Consider the following 15,109-nt stretch of genomic DNA (forward strand, 5'->3'; position numbering starts at 1 on the left):
CGAATGTTGACTGCAGGATACGTGAGAATTAGTTCGAGGATGTTTTTGATTAACTTGTGTAAATAGTGCCAGTTTGTTCCAAACCGTGACATTAAATTGCGTTAAATTCAATTTAGATTAATATTAAATATTTTAACAGTTAATTACTCACCCCACATACTGATTAGGCAAATCTCCCTCTGGAAAATCATTTTTACTGAAATATTTAACCAGTTGCATATTTTCTCTAACCCTTCTCCTTTGGAAACAAAGATGCTTGTACATGTAAGATGATCATCAAATTTACTGATCTTTAAGCATGTCCGAGCGGGAAGTACGGTTCCAACTGCAGCAAGTCTTGTGATTCACGTCATTGTGAAACTGCACGGGTCGCCTGTGATCACGTGACAGGGACCTGCGCCGCAGGATGTCGGGAAGGATGGATCGGAACAGACTGTACCCAGAGTAATGTTTCCTTAAACCCAACCTTTATTTGTAATAAAGTCTTAAAATAACCACACAGGTTATATTAATATACATACGTGGTGGTTGTTAGTACAACCTTCAGCAGACATATCAATAAAAATGTTATATCGAAACTAGAATATGTAAACTAACTTCTTAATCATATCATTTCATAACTATACACCTAACCACCTTCAGAATGCAAGCCTGGAACCTATGGGCGTGACTGTTCTCGTTGTGGATACTGTGACGTCACGTGTAATGATGGAGATGGAAGTTGTCCGGGAGAATGTCTGGACGGCTTCACCGGTGACCGATGTGATGTGGATGTCAGGGGTTTGAATACTTTTTAGTCGTTTTTCCCCAAAAATATGAGGTATACGGATACAACAATATCAATTATAGTCCTGTCACCATCTATTGATGATGTTTGATCTCTGCACATCTATCATCAAACACCCGTTATATATTCCATGCTATTGTTTACGTTGTCATATGCTGATTTTATATTTATTCACAAAAAATGCTGAACACCAGACTAAAGTGACTTTGTATCTAATCCAGTACCTCCTGTTACAATCGGCGCCATTGGGTGAGCAGTAGGAATTGCTGTAATGATGTTGCTGATTGGTGGACTGCTGATATGTCTGCTGAAGGCTGGAAGGTAACTCCTTCATTACTTAGTTTTGTATGATATTAAATAACAGATTATTGACATTGTTTTCTTTGCTTGTGGAACAAACATCACAAGCATCTACACGTACAATAGTCATGTATCATACTTCTACCACAATTCTTTGTTTTAGACTGAAATGGATTCCCACAACTACCACAGACCCTCAAGAGTTGAGAAAGACGGACACGCGCAACACTGGAGAGATTTCTACTCATGCGCCCACTTCCGATGTGAAAGATCAAGACTATACAGAATTGAATGACTTCACCAGGGAGAACGACAAGTCACCGTATGATGTTATACAGAACGAAAACAACCAAATCTAAGAAAAGATGTACGCACCGTGTCACGGATAGTGCAACATCTGAATATATGACTTCAGGATTACTTCATTGATATATATCCATATACATTAGAAAGCAAAGTACCAATGTCAAATAGAAAATGTCAAATTGCAGAGCTGATGCAAGCTGCTGAAATGTCTGAAAACCCTTTCTGAATAGCGGAGGTGCCTTTGCAAAATACGTAATAGTTCCCTCTCACTCAAATTACCAGTTTTGCAAATATCAAGCTGAATATCTAGTTATGGCCTTTGGCCGTCGTATGTTAAAGGGGTATTCCACAACAAAAGCGCGGTATTCCAGCTGATGGTGACACTAACCAGTGACCTGTTAAGATTTGCCCGAAGGAAATGCGTGATTATACGGAAATGGTACGATAATAAATTGTGGCAGATAAAATATTTAGGTTGTCCACATAATGTCCTTTTCAAAGTTACAATCTAAGCTAAATCAAATAACACTAATCGTGTGTTGTTGCTAGCTGGCATCTGAAGGAAAACATATATTATTATTGATCATTATTGTGAATTTTATGGATTTACCCCCCAAGTCGTAATAACCGTCAAAGTAAATAAGTTGTATTTCAAATCTAATTTCGATTTGTCAATAACATATGGTTGAGGCAGCATTAATGTCAAAACGGTGCTTACTTCCTGTTATAACTCACCTCTCTCTCACACACCCGAGTCACTCGCGTTATTGGCTTGTTGTAATGGTCCAGAAAATATGTGAAGGTTTATATATATTCTCAATATGTTTCATGTTACTTTGTTCTTGTTATTTTGAGCACAATTATGCCTGATAAACAACTTTGGATAAAAATGAAATGTAGAGGGCGTTTGTTGTATTGATCTATACGCAAACGTTTGCTATAATTGAGGATAATGTTTGTTATTCAACGCCGCGGTCGGCAATATTGCAGCTATATGGCGGCGTTCTGTAAATAATCGAGCCGGGCCATCCAGTGATTGATATCATGAATGTCGCCTTTTTCGACGACCATTGTCGCCTTATAATTGAAGAACATAGCAGTGTTTAGACCTGCAAGAAACCTATGACCGTTGGTTCGAATCCCTATGTTTGTGGGTGGTGGTGGGTTTAACCAATGTGGTTAAAGTCTTAAGCAGACTCGTCAAAAAAAGAAACGTATACTTAAAAAATAAGGATATTTATTAAGCGGATGTAAAAGTATCTACACAGAATATGCGTGGACACAATCAAATGAAATTAGACACCGTGATTGACAAAAGCAGTGTCGTCATTGTCAGCATTAATTCAGTTCAGTCATTGCACATGTGTAGCCACAAGGGGCGTCATGGTCCACTACATAAGAAAGGTAACAAAAATAATCCAGATAATTTTAGAGGGATATCTCTATTGTGTACAATTAGTAAGGTTTGCACAAGTGTCTTAAACTCTAGACTCACAAACTGGGCTAATATAAGAAGTTAACTACCCGAGACACAAGCAAGCTTTAGACAGAGATATTCTCCCGCTGATCACATATTTACGTTGAATGCAATTGTTAGAATATGTTTATCAAAAAGAAAAAGGAAATTATACGTTGTTTTTTTTAAAAAGCGTTTGATTCAGTAAATCACCTTCAGCTATGGGAGTGTCTGCATTACATAGGCTGGGGTGGAATGCTAAACAGAAATCGGAGCAGGTGTTTTATGTTTCTTACTTTGGACCATGATGATAATGTGATACATTATCTTATACACACATGACTAGCATACGCTCATGACTAGAAAGCACACACCATGACTAAAATACACACGACATGACTAGAATACACACATCACAAGAATTTCAGAGAACATAATAATCTCATCCAGTGACTCATTAAAGTTTATGTCTTCATGGGTGGCCCTCATGTTTCAGATACGAACAGTGTGTCACTAACACATGCATAATAAATCGATCTGTAACACATTTACAACCAATTTCCTTAACATGAATGAGATATTGGAAAGATCTAAAACCTAAACAAAATGATGTGTCAAGTATAGAAATTTACCTGTTCTACCTATTCTAAACGAATATTCACGTTCCAACTATATGCACATATCAGTCTATAATGTTATCGATAATTACATCTGCTTGATGGGCCCACACAAAGCTTTTGTAGGCCTCATCTGAGTTAAGTACATGCAAGTTAGACTACTCAACGTTTGCTAAAGATCACGTTTTGATGATATATAAAATCCAACAACAAATAAAGATAAAAATATCCAAATGTATGGTTAATAGTATTGTCACAATGATTGGGTGACCCCTTCACGACCTCAGTTTTATAATGAATGGACAGAAGCTTGCAGTCAATGGCACAATGTGCAGGAGGTGCTTAAAAATCTGTGTTGGATGTATCGTGATAGAATCGCTGCACATCATTATCAGTGACAACAAAAACATTTGCTACTAAGGATTGCAACAACTGAATGCCCCCTCAACTTCAAAGATGTCGTTTGACTACCGAAGAATTAGGCAACTGCACAGGCATGCTTGAAAATGGGTCAACACGTCAAGTTGCAAACGACTTTGGTGTCGGTCAAAGTGGGATCAGCAGGGCAGGGAATCGATACCAGACGTTTGGATCAGCTGCCCAGCGACATGCAGGTGGTCGAACGCGTTCCACCACACACAGAGGAACAGGTTTCTCTTGATTGCAGCAAAACATCACTTCGTGGCTGCCACTACACTCAGAAATGACCTGTAGAACCCCAGTGGTGGTTAAATGTTTACTCAGACAGTGCGTAATCGTCTCCTTGAGGCTGGTGTCTGGTCACGATCTACGCATTTTGCGTCATCAGACCTTAACCCTATCGTAGACAAGCGATCGCATCACGTGGATCACATCCGCGCTACTGAGATTCGTGCTTTTAGGACCATGAACTTGATTTCGTGATGTTTTTTGCGTTTCAGTTTTGGTCAGACACTCTCATTTTGACGGGTGGTCTGACTGATTATTGGACACATATTTACTGTTTGTTGGCATTGTGTTGCACTTGATGACAGACTTTTGTCCATTAAAACATTTCTTCACGCAATATTGTCTTTCGCTATTGCAACAGATGAACATTATTTGACACATTACCTTTTGCCAACTTTATGTAGTATATGAGCATGGACATGGTGACAATTGGTATACTTATTGTTCGATGCAGATGGTAAAAGTAAAACATTATGTAATCAATCACTTTAATTACTAGCAGATAATCAAGCAAAGAAGTCTTATAATTATAATAAGTAGTAATGAAGAATCTCTACTAATTATCTCAAACAGTTTATGTACAGATTCAGCAATATATGTACAGTTTTTGCGGTTATATAGTAACGTGCATGCACGAGGCTGTGCGTCTGTATGTGCGTATGTGCATGTGCGAGGATGTGTGTGAAAGCCTGTACTAGTTCGGACTATTGCCGGTTTTATAGTGTTGAGATATCACGCCGTAGTAACGTACACATCCTACTCAGACAGGGTAGACTGACACTAAGCTGATCAGTACTTGTTTTTGCCCCTGAATCGAAGCCAAAGCGTGTCTCCGGGCAGACAGTAAATCCGCTCGAACGCAAAAACAGTCTATTAATAGTAGGTCATCATCGCAGGTAAATAACGTTTTGGACATATTTTTTTTAATCAATGAGTCATTATTGCTGTAGTTGTTGATAGCATGCTCAGGTGTGTTCTTAATGTGACCACATCTGACACTATAGTGTCATGCAAGATGTAACAATCCTGTCTATATTTCTTCATAAATGTGGTCCTGAATAATACTATATTCACTTTCAGCCTTTGTTGCCACACCAACCGCAACATAGTTTTTGCCGATGCTGCATCCATCATCGTGTGCAACCTCGAATACAGATGTGTTGTCAGACGCCTGAGTGATGTTTCTGTCAACTGGCCCTTGTGAGTCCCTCACCTCATCCTTCTGAGAAGTGCCAATCCACATCAGCCTGTGCAATAGATTGTAGTGATGTCTTGATACGTTGTAACATCATTCAGTAGGATTAACGCATGTTTTATTTGATAACAAGTATAATGATGTGTTGGTAAGGTTCACTTACCTCCCTTGTCTGACAAGGCACACGTGGAGTATAACTCCCAGGATCACCGTGAGACCAGTTCCCACAGCTACACCAATTATACCAGTTATTGTAGGAGAAAGCTGTCCCCCTGTGCGTGTGGTGGTATCAGGCACCGGCATTTCTTAAACACAAGACATAAACATAGAAACCTTTTACAAAGATCATTCATATAGGCAGGGTCTCTCTTTCTTTGTCCCTACATAGGTACAATGTGTGAAGCTGTGGTATTGCTGGAATATTGCTACAAGCGGCGTAAAACCATACTCACTCACTCACAATCTCACTTTCTCTGTCAGCAGGGTAATATGCAATTCGAACCAATGCCAGTTACCACATCTTACCAAACATTTCAATCTTGACAGTACCAAAGCTGACCCCAAACCTGAGATCGCACACCTCCGCCAAGTCTTCACCCACCTCAACAATTATCCAGCCAAACTAGTCGACAAAGTCATCGCTTCTGTACTCTATCCCACACCCAGACCTGCGACCCTTAAACCCGAATCAGCGCCTTTCCGCGTCGCCCTCCCGTTCATAGGAAAAGCCTCCCACATCATCAGCCGCCTCCTCAAACAGCAAGCCAACATCGACATCCACTTCACTAGCTCCAACTCCCTCAACACCCTGCTAAGAGCCAACGGCAGGAACACAACTAAACCCCAAGAGGCTAAAGGTGTAGTCTACAAAATTGACTGCACTTACTTACTTACTTTGGAGATTTAGCGTGCGCTTTCCGACTGATGCGTATTTCGCACACGGGCCCGGCCAGGCCATTTAATGTGTTTCCGAAAGGGGCGAAAGTGGTGTGTGCAACCAAAGAGAGGGCTTTAGGGGTTGCTTATATAGAATTTGGGAATTTTGAGATTTGCAATAGGTGTCGATGGGGTTGGGGAGGAGAACTAAGGGAGCTGGGTATGGTTGATGTTTGTTTGTTTATGTAATTTTGATTTGGTAGATTATAGTGTTTTTAGATGCGTTTTATTAGTTCCGTTTTGATTAAGAATACGCCTAAGGCCTTGACGTTTTCTAGTTTATTTTGTGGGTTTAGTATTGCTTCTAGAGTGAGAGCCTTGTTTAGATTGAGGGTGGTTTGTAATGCGGTTCGATGTGTTAGGTAGTGTGTGCAGTGGATGAGTGCGTGTTCTGGGGTTTCTAGTTGTTTGCAGTGTGGGCAGTTACCTGTAGTATGTTTTTTAAATTTGTTTAGATGGTTATTTAGGTTGGTGTGTCCTGTTTGGAGTTAAGTGATTACTCTGTCGATTTTTTTTGATGGATGGAGAATTTTTGGTTTGGTTAGTGGTTTGCTGAGTACTTTTTTGATTTGGCTATTTGAGTTTAGATAAAGGTTATGCCATTTTTTGGTGATTTTTTGCTTGTTTACACTTTTAATTTCTGATTTTGAGATTGGTAAGTTTAAGCTTATTTCTGGGATTTTGAGGGATAGTTTAGCTGCTTTATCGGCGTTTTCATTACCGTATATTCCTACATGGGCGGGTATCCACAAGAAGGTTATTTGTTTGCCTGCCTTAGTTAGGTCGTTGGAGCTTTTAAGTATTTGATTTATTAATTTAGGTCGGTTTTTTGGTATTTTTGTTTTGGAGGGCTTGCAGTCCACTTAGGGAGTCGGTAAGTATTAGGATTTTTTTGTGTTTTTTGGATTCTTGATTATGGAGGGCTGAGGCCATGCCCATTAGTTCTGCCGTGAATATTGATTGGTTGTTTGGGAGTCGGAAGGATTGTGTGGTTTTAGTTGGTTGTGTGGTATGGACTCCGAAACCTGTGTGTTTGGAGGTCGGATCTGAAGATCCGTCCGTGTAAATGTGACACCATTTTGGGCAATTTTCGTGTATGTATGCTAGTGTGGTGGTTTTAGCTATGTTTGGGTCGGTTTGTTTATTTATTTGGCTAGCTAGTGTTGTGTCTATTTTGGGTATTTTAAGTTTAGGGGTGAAGATATTTGATTGTTTGCAGTTTTGTTTAAGATTTTTTGGTGTTCATTGAGGTAGTTTGTTATTCTTTGGGATATTGGGGTAAGTAAGGGGTGTTTACGAGCTAGAGCTTGGTTTTGGGGGCTGATATTTTGGTTTATTAAGTTTTGGATGAGAGGGTTTGATTGGGACGCGGCCCAGAAATTTAAGCTTAGCTGTTCCCTGCGTAGACTAAGTGGCATTTCTCCTGTTACGGCCTGAAGTGAAGTGTAGGAGGTGCCATGTTGGGTGCGTGTAATTAGTTTGAGAGCCTGATATTGTATTGAGTCAAGTTTTTTAGATAGAGAGTTTGTATATGGCGCAGCCGTAGTCTAGTTTTGATCTAATTAGTGATATGTAGAGAGAGAGAGAGGAGGGTATCTTTGGAGGCTCCCCAGTTAGAGCCAAATAGGCATCTTAGGGTGTTTAGGTCTTTACTGCATTTAGTTGTTAGGTTTTGGATGTGAGCATCCCAGGTGAGATGTTCATCGAAAATAAGTCCTAAGAATTTGGTTTGTTTTTTAAATTTGATCGTTTGGTTGTTTAGCTGGAGGATTGGGGAGGCGGGTTTCATGTTTTTATGTTTGAATACTATTCCTGTTGTTTTTTCTGAGTTAAGGGAGAAGCCCCATTTGTCAGCCCATTGTTGTATTTTATTAAGAGATTTTTGGAGTAAATTTTGGGCCATTTTAATACTTTTAGTGCGGATCCAGAGGGCTCCATCATCCGCGAATTTCGATGTGTTTACTTTAGGGGATAGGCCCTCGAATAGATCGTTTATCATTATATTGAAGAGAGTGGGGCTGAGGATACTGCCCTGGGGAGTGCCATTTTCTAGGGGACATTGGTCCGATATTGTTTGGTCTATACGCACGGTTATTTTACGATTGTTTTGGAAGTCCTGGATGTAGTTTATTATCGGACCTTTGAGTCCTATTTTTTGAAGTTTTTGTATTAGCCCGTCGTGCCATACCATGTCGAAAGCTTTAGAGAAGTCTAAGAAGATGCCTGTGGTATATTGTTTATTAAGTTGTCCTGTCTTAATATCTTGCTCTAGTCGGGCGAGGTTATCTTGGGTTGAGCGGCCAGGAATGAAACCGCTTTGATCTGGGTTTATGATGTTTTTTTGGGTTAAGTAATGTTGTAATCTATTTTTAGCCATTGATTCCATTACTTTACATAAGTTTGAAGTTAGGGATATTGGTCTATATGAGTTAGCTTGATTAGCTGGTTTATTAGGTTTAGGGATTGGTATGACTAGGGCCTGTTTCCAAGGAGGAGGAACCTGTCCGTTTAGGTAGATGAGATTGTATAGTTTGAGTAGTGCTTGGAGTTGTTTTAGGGGGAGTTTTTTAATTATTTGGTAAGAAGTTAGGTCTAATCCTGGGTCTGTGCCCTTTTACCTGTTTTGGATTACGTAGAGGAGCTCCTCCATTGTGTAGGGTTGGTTTATTTCCAGATTGTTATTGTTTGGTTCTTTTGTGGGTTTGTTTTCTGTTTTTCTTGGAATTTTTGGCTGAAGTTGGAGTTACTGCTAACGGCCGAAAAGTGGTTTAGATGTTTGTAGTCGCGTTTTGCTTTATTGAAGGCTGATTTACGTTTTCGTCTAGTTTGTTCTATTTCCTCATTCCACCATGGTACGGTCGGTTTGCCTGTCTTAGATGTTTTGAAGGGGATGGAGGTATTGGCTGCGTTTATTATATAGTCTGTTAGGTTTTTACAATAGGTTTCTGGATCCTTATTTTCTATTTCGTTTAAGTTAGCTTCGTTGCAGATATCTTGGGATTGGTCCCAGTTAGCTTTATTGTAATGGAATTTTGGTTCTTGGTTTTCTGTTTGGATTGGTACGTTTGTATTTCCTATAGTTATGTTTATGGGGAAGTGGTCACTACCTAGCGGGACGTCGTGCACTTCCCATTGAGTACTTTGAGCTAGATCTGCGGTGCATATGGTTAAGTCGATAGCCGACATTTTTTTGGTTTATCTTATCGTACCTCGTGGGTTGGTTGCTATTTAGGAGTACTAGATCGTTTGTTTCTATCCATTCGGAGAGTAATTTGCCATGATTATCTATTTTATCATCTATGCTCCATGTAGGATGGTGAGCGTTAAAGTCTCCTAGGAATATAGTAGATTTATCGCTTATTCGGAGTAGTTTGTTTAGATCCTCAGGTTGGACTTTTTGTTCCGCCCAGTGGTAAATATTTATTATGTTTATGTTTCGGTTATCTAATGTGATTTTAATGCCGTTGGCTTCTAGGTTTTGCGTGTCTATTTTTATTTCTTCGTAATTTATATCTTCCCTGATAAATATGATTAGTCCTCCTGCGGCTCTTCTTGTTTTGGGTTTTGCTCTGTCAGTTCTAACTGAGTTGTAGTTAGTTAGTGTAAATTTGGATTTTTTTGAGAATTTGGTTTCCTGGATACAAGCAATGTGAGGGCCTTTATTTAGTTTAAATTTAGTTTTTAGTTCATGGCCGTGGGAGGTGAGTCCGTTGGCGTTCCACTGAAAAATATTTAGTCCTTCCATTATTGGGTTCGGGTGATTGGTGATTTATTTTTTAGTTTTTAGTTTATTCCATGACTTCTTTTAGACGGAGGTTAAAGAGGAAGAAGGGTAGATTGGTTAAGTTTAGATTGAAAGCTACTTTGTGGAATGATTTCATGCTAACTTTTGGGGAGTTTTGACTATGCATGTATGCTAGGAGTAAGGTGAGGTTATTTAGGTTTTGGGTGTTGTCTGGTTGGGAAGTTTGGTTTGTTTTAGTTGGAGTAGTTTCTATTGTTTCCTCAGTAGTGGAGAAATCTTCGTCATCGGTTAGATTAGGGTTAGCTGTTTGAGTTTTCATGGGGGAGGCATGTGATGTGGAGGGTTGTGTAGGTGTTTGCGGGATGGGTGTAGCTGATGATTTCTTAGTGTTTGTGTTTTGTTGTTGTGCTTGCTTGAGGGGGAGTGTTGTTGCCATGTAGGCTGTAGGGTGCTTGGATGAGGGTCGTGTTGTTTTGTGGTTTGTTTTGCATGCGGGGTTGATGTTTTGGCTATGTGAGATGTGGGAGGGTTCGTGGTTGGTTGAGTGGCTGCTTGTGTGTGTGAGGTGGGTGCGGTTTCTTGGTAGGGGCCCCAGACAGAGCTGTCAGTTATGGGCGGGGTGTTTGTTTGTGGGAGGGTGTTTGGGTGTGGTGCAGGGAGGAGTGGTTTAGATGCAGGTGAAGCAAATTTTCGTGTTTGGATTTTAGCCGTGTCTATGTTTATGTGTTTGTTGGCCTGCTGGGTGAGTGTGTGTCTGTGTGGGCATTGGTTTGAAAGTGAAGTGTGTTGGGTGGATTTGCAGTGGATGCACCAGGGTGTGCATGTGCCTGTGCAGTCTGTTTTTGCGCATTTTTTACATTTAGTTTTAGGGTATGTGCATTCGGAGGCAGTGTGGTTGTATTTGAGGCACTTTGAATATTGCTTAACCTGCTTTATATAGGGTTTGACTTCTAAGTTGGTGTGGGCTCCGAAGGATATGTGTTTGGGGGCTTCAGGGAATTTAGCGGTCTTTTTGAAGTTGATTATGACAATGGAGGTTGGGACCGTTTTCCCTTTTCTAGGTGAGGTTATTCTACGCGTGCTGGTGATTAGGGGTTGAGGGTTTTGGTCTTGGTTTATGTTAGCTTCTAGAGAGTATAATTGTAAGTCCTCAGTTGTTTCCCTTGAGTTAAACCCTAATTACGCCTCGGGTATATTGTTGCCAATTAGGTGTTTGTTTGATTACCGTGACGTGGAATATTTGAGTTATTTTATTTGCTGCGTTGTAAGATTCTTGGTTAGGGAAGATTATCTGGTATCTTTTGTTGGCTTTTTTAATATTGTTGTAATTTATTTTTTCTCTTTTAAACCAAAGTCCTATTTTATCTGCCGAAAGTTCTAGTGAGAGAGTGGTGCCTGAGCCTGCGGAGAAGAAGTAGAGGGCGAAGGTGGTGAGGAAGGCGGCCGGGGAGGGTGTGGGCGATGGAGGTGAAGTGGATGTGTCGAGTTTGCGTTTTTTGGTGTTTTGAGGTGGCGAGTTAGCTGGTTTGGTGGGGGTGGTGTGTGTCGTGTTTTCGCCATACTCGGTCGGGACGATGTTTTCGAGTGACCTTTACTGCAACTGTGGGCAATCTTACGTAGGTGAAACATCCCGCCCAATCAACACCAGAATCAAAGAGCATAAAACCTCCACCATCAAATCCGACAGCAAATCAACCATCTCGGACCATATCATCAACTGTCCCAATCACATCATCAATTGGGACAACGTCCAAATCCTCGCCAACAACCTCCATGATTTCACCAAAAGAAAACTAACAGAAGCAGTCCACATTCGCCGCCACAAGCCATCAATCAACAGAGATCAAGGCTATTTCATCCCATCCGCCTACTATGAACTCATCAAACAATAATCACCTGTTTATTGGCTCCATGCCCCCATTGGCTTCTAGCTATGTGTTATCTGTCCATCGTGTTGTGATAGCATCATCCCTTTGTTGTCACACCTACCTATGTTATCCCACTCATGTATGCCCTTGTTGTTACTGTTAATCCTCCACTTGCTATATATATTCTGCACTATGTCCCTCATTCAGTCTTGCTTGACAACGGTATAAGGATCTATACCGAAACGTCGCTTTTTACAGTATTAAAGAAGTTGTTATCCATAAAAACTGTGTCTATCTAGTACCAAAGGAATAGTATTTTCTATAAATCGGCGCGAAACGCTGACAGATCGAAACCATAACCTTTCAGAATATTCGTGATGTTTTAAATGCCTTACGAACAATGTGCATGTATCTTACTCTGGGTACAGTCTATACCATTCCATCTTGCCATACAGCCTCTAATACACTCCCCTGTCACGTGGTCACAGCTAGAGTTGTCTCCCTTGCAGTTCCTATTAAGGCAACTGTTACTACAGTTGGCTCCATACTGGCCGTCATAACACACTGAAAGAAAACGTGCATGTAATGTAGCAGTCGTATTATGATTGACAAGTGGTACACACTCGCATTTGAATGATTATATCATTTAGGTCTTAGACACTGACTGTAATAAGAAACAGTGAACTTGCACTGACCTGTCTCACACGTTTCTGTTGCCCAACCCGGTCGACAGACTCCACCAGGACAGACACCGCTCACGTGGTCGCATACCTCCTCGACACAGTGGCAGTACTTGTCACAGTCAGCGCCGAAAGTACCAGGACTGCACACTGGCAGGAATGTAATACATGAACGAACACACGTGCAATACTACGTGCATTTGGATTAAGATATTGTAGAGACAAAGACGATTTGACTGTATACTTGGTACATTTGATTACTGCGTCTTAACCTTTTTGAATTAGTGAAGATAAAAAAATGTACTAACCCATTAGAAAAGAGTACTGACATGTTCTTGTCTGAGTGGACAGTGCTATTCACTAAGTAAGTTAGTAAACTTTACAACTATTTCTGGCAGTGGTGTATTAGAAACAGTTGCAAGTCGCGTGAACGCCATTTGTGTGCATCTTGAGTGATTGTTGAACACCCATCAACAACAGACACCTTGGAATCTTCTTCTAAAACTTACTTAAATCCTACAAACGTTGACCCGAAACACATCACCCATACGACCGAACGTTTTAAAACAGTTTTACCCATATCGGTTGCCATTTAGTAAGTACGTATATAATACAGCAAAGTAGAATTCAAAATAGTTGATTACATATTAATCATAGAATGTATTGATTCTACTACGTAAAAACAACATAACACTGATGCTGGTTTTATGGAAGTGATGTAGCAGGATTGACCCTTACCCTGAGCGCAGTCTTCTCCGCGCCACCCCGGCTGACATCCTGACTCACACCGGCCTGTATCACCGGGACAAGTGCCCAACTTTCCTTTACACATCCTGGCACTGCAGTCACCCACACAGTCAGCGCCGTACTCAACCCCCAGGATACATGCTACAAACAAAACATAATACAATGATAATGTATGTCTGGTAGCTACCGAAGATTACGCGAGCGCATATACACACACGCACGCACACACGGACACACACACATACGAAAACACACACAGACGCACAAATCCCACGAGGAGATACTTATAGGTCTTCAGCAACCTATGCTTGTCGTAAGAGACGCCCAATTGGTCGCCTGGTCCATGCTCGATTATTTACAGACCCACTTCACTTGGCTGGAATATTGCTGACAAACAAACGTGCATACCTATAATGTAATCAAGCACTACTTCTGGTTAGGATTGGCAACAAACCTTCTGTGCAGTCAGTGTCTTTCCATCCGGGCCTGCAACCACTTTCACACTCCCCGGTCACATGGTCACAGTTGTCTGGTGAGGCCTCGTTGCACTTCCTGTCAGAGCACATTTTGGAACAGCCGTCGCCATACGATTGTAGGCATTCTGTGATAAATGGCACATGCAGTAATCCCATAAACGAACATACATGCTGACATATCATTCTATCATGTATACAACACTGCCTGTGTGCAGCTGATAGGGGTACAATTATCTTACTCTGGGTACAGTCTGTTCCATTCCGTCCTGCCCCACATCCTCCAATACATTCCCCTGTCACGTGGTCACAGCTAGAGTGGTCTCCCTTGCAGTTCCTATTAAGGCAACTGTTACTACAGTTGGCTCCATACTGGCCGTCATAACACACTGAAAGAAAACGTGCATGTAATGTAACAGTCGTATTACGATTGACAAGTGGTACACACTCGCATTTGAATGATTATATCCATTAGGTCTTAGACACTGACTGTAATAAGAAACAGTGAACTTGCACTGACCTGTCTCACACGTTTCTGTTGCCCAACCCGGTCGACAGACTCCACTAGGACAGACACCGCTCACGTGGTCGCATACCTCCTCGACACAGTGGCAGTACTTATCACAGTTAGCGCCGAAAGTACCAGGACTGCACACTGTCAAGGAATGTATTACATGACGAATAATCCAGATTGTTCACTTTAAGGACGCAGGCCCATAGAAGATATCATCACAGAAATACTTCCCAGATTATACATCACAAAACAAACTAAGCAACACTGCAGGCGGAGTGACTGTAGCTCTATTGAATATTGTTTGCTAGATTGCTTGTTGATATATGGTGTCTGTTCGAGCGGTCAAGCTGTGAAATGAACTTTTCTCTCCAAATAATATGCTGCTATCATTATCAATAAATATAGCTTCCTATTTTTCTGTCCATAAACGTTTCGTCATCTTTAGCTATGATCAAACCAGAATCCGATCACCATAAATTCACAAAAAATATGAATGTTTAAAGAATTGACATTAATTATAAGTTCTATGCTGATATAAAAAAAATTCATTACCAAATTCAACATGAGAACATGTACAGATTATCAGAATACAAGAAAACCAAAAAGTGTTCATTGATTTATACCGTCAACCTCCACTTCACAGAAATCCATTATCGGAGTGGTATAACCGTCGTTGTTCACAGTGGCGGTATGCAGGACCAGATAACGCCCTTCACCAGGACACGAGACTCTCAAAACATCAGGTATGTCTGTCCCGTCTCTGTTCCCTCTCACGTT

General features: G+C 40.8%; 1 protein-coding gene and 1 pseudogene across 1 annotated transcript in view; one reads left to right on the forward strand and one right to left on the reverse strand.

Annotated features, from left to right (window-relative positions):
- The window catches only part of LOC139478830 (receptor-type tyrosine-protein phosphatase kappa-like), a 201,296-nt gene that overhangs the window by 181,649 nt on the left and 4,538 nt on the right, over positions 1 to 15,109 (reverse strand). The window lies entirely within an intron of this gene.
- Positions 3 to 4,450, forward strand: LOC139478261 (scavenger receptor class F member 1-like; annotated as a pseudogene).

The sequence above is a fragment of the Haliotis cracherodii genome, unplaced genomic scaffold, assembly GCF_022045235.1.
Source record: "Haliotis cracherodii isolate W230 unplaced genomic scaffold, xgHalCrac1.p SCAF_4, whole genome shotgun sequence".
Taxonomy (NCBI): domain Eukaryota; kingdom Metazoa; phylum Mollusca; class Gastropoda; order Lepetellida; family Haliotidae; genus Haliotis; species Haliotis cracherodii.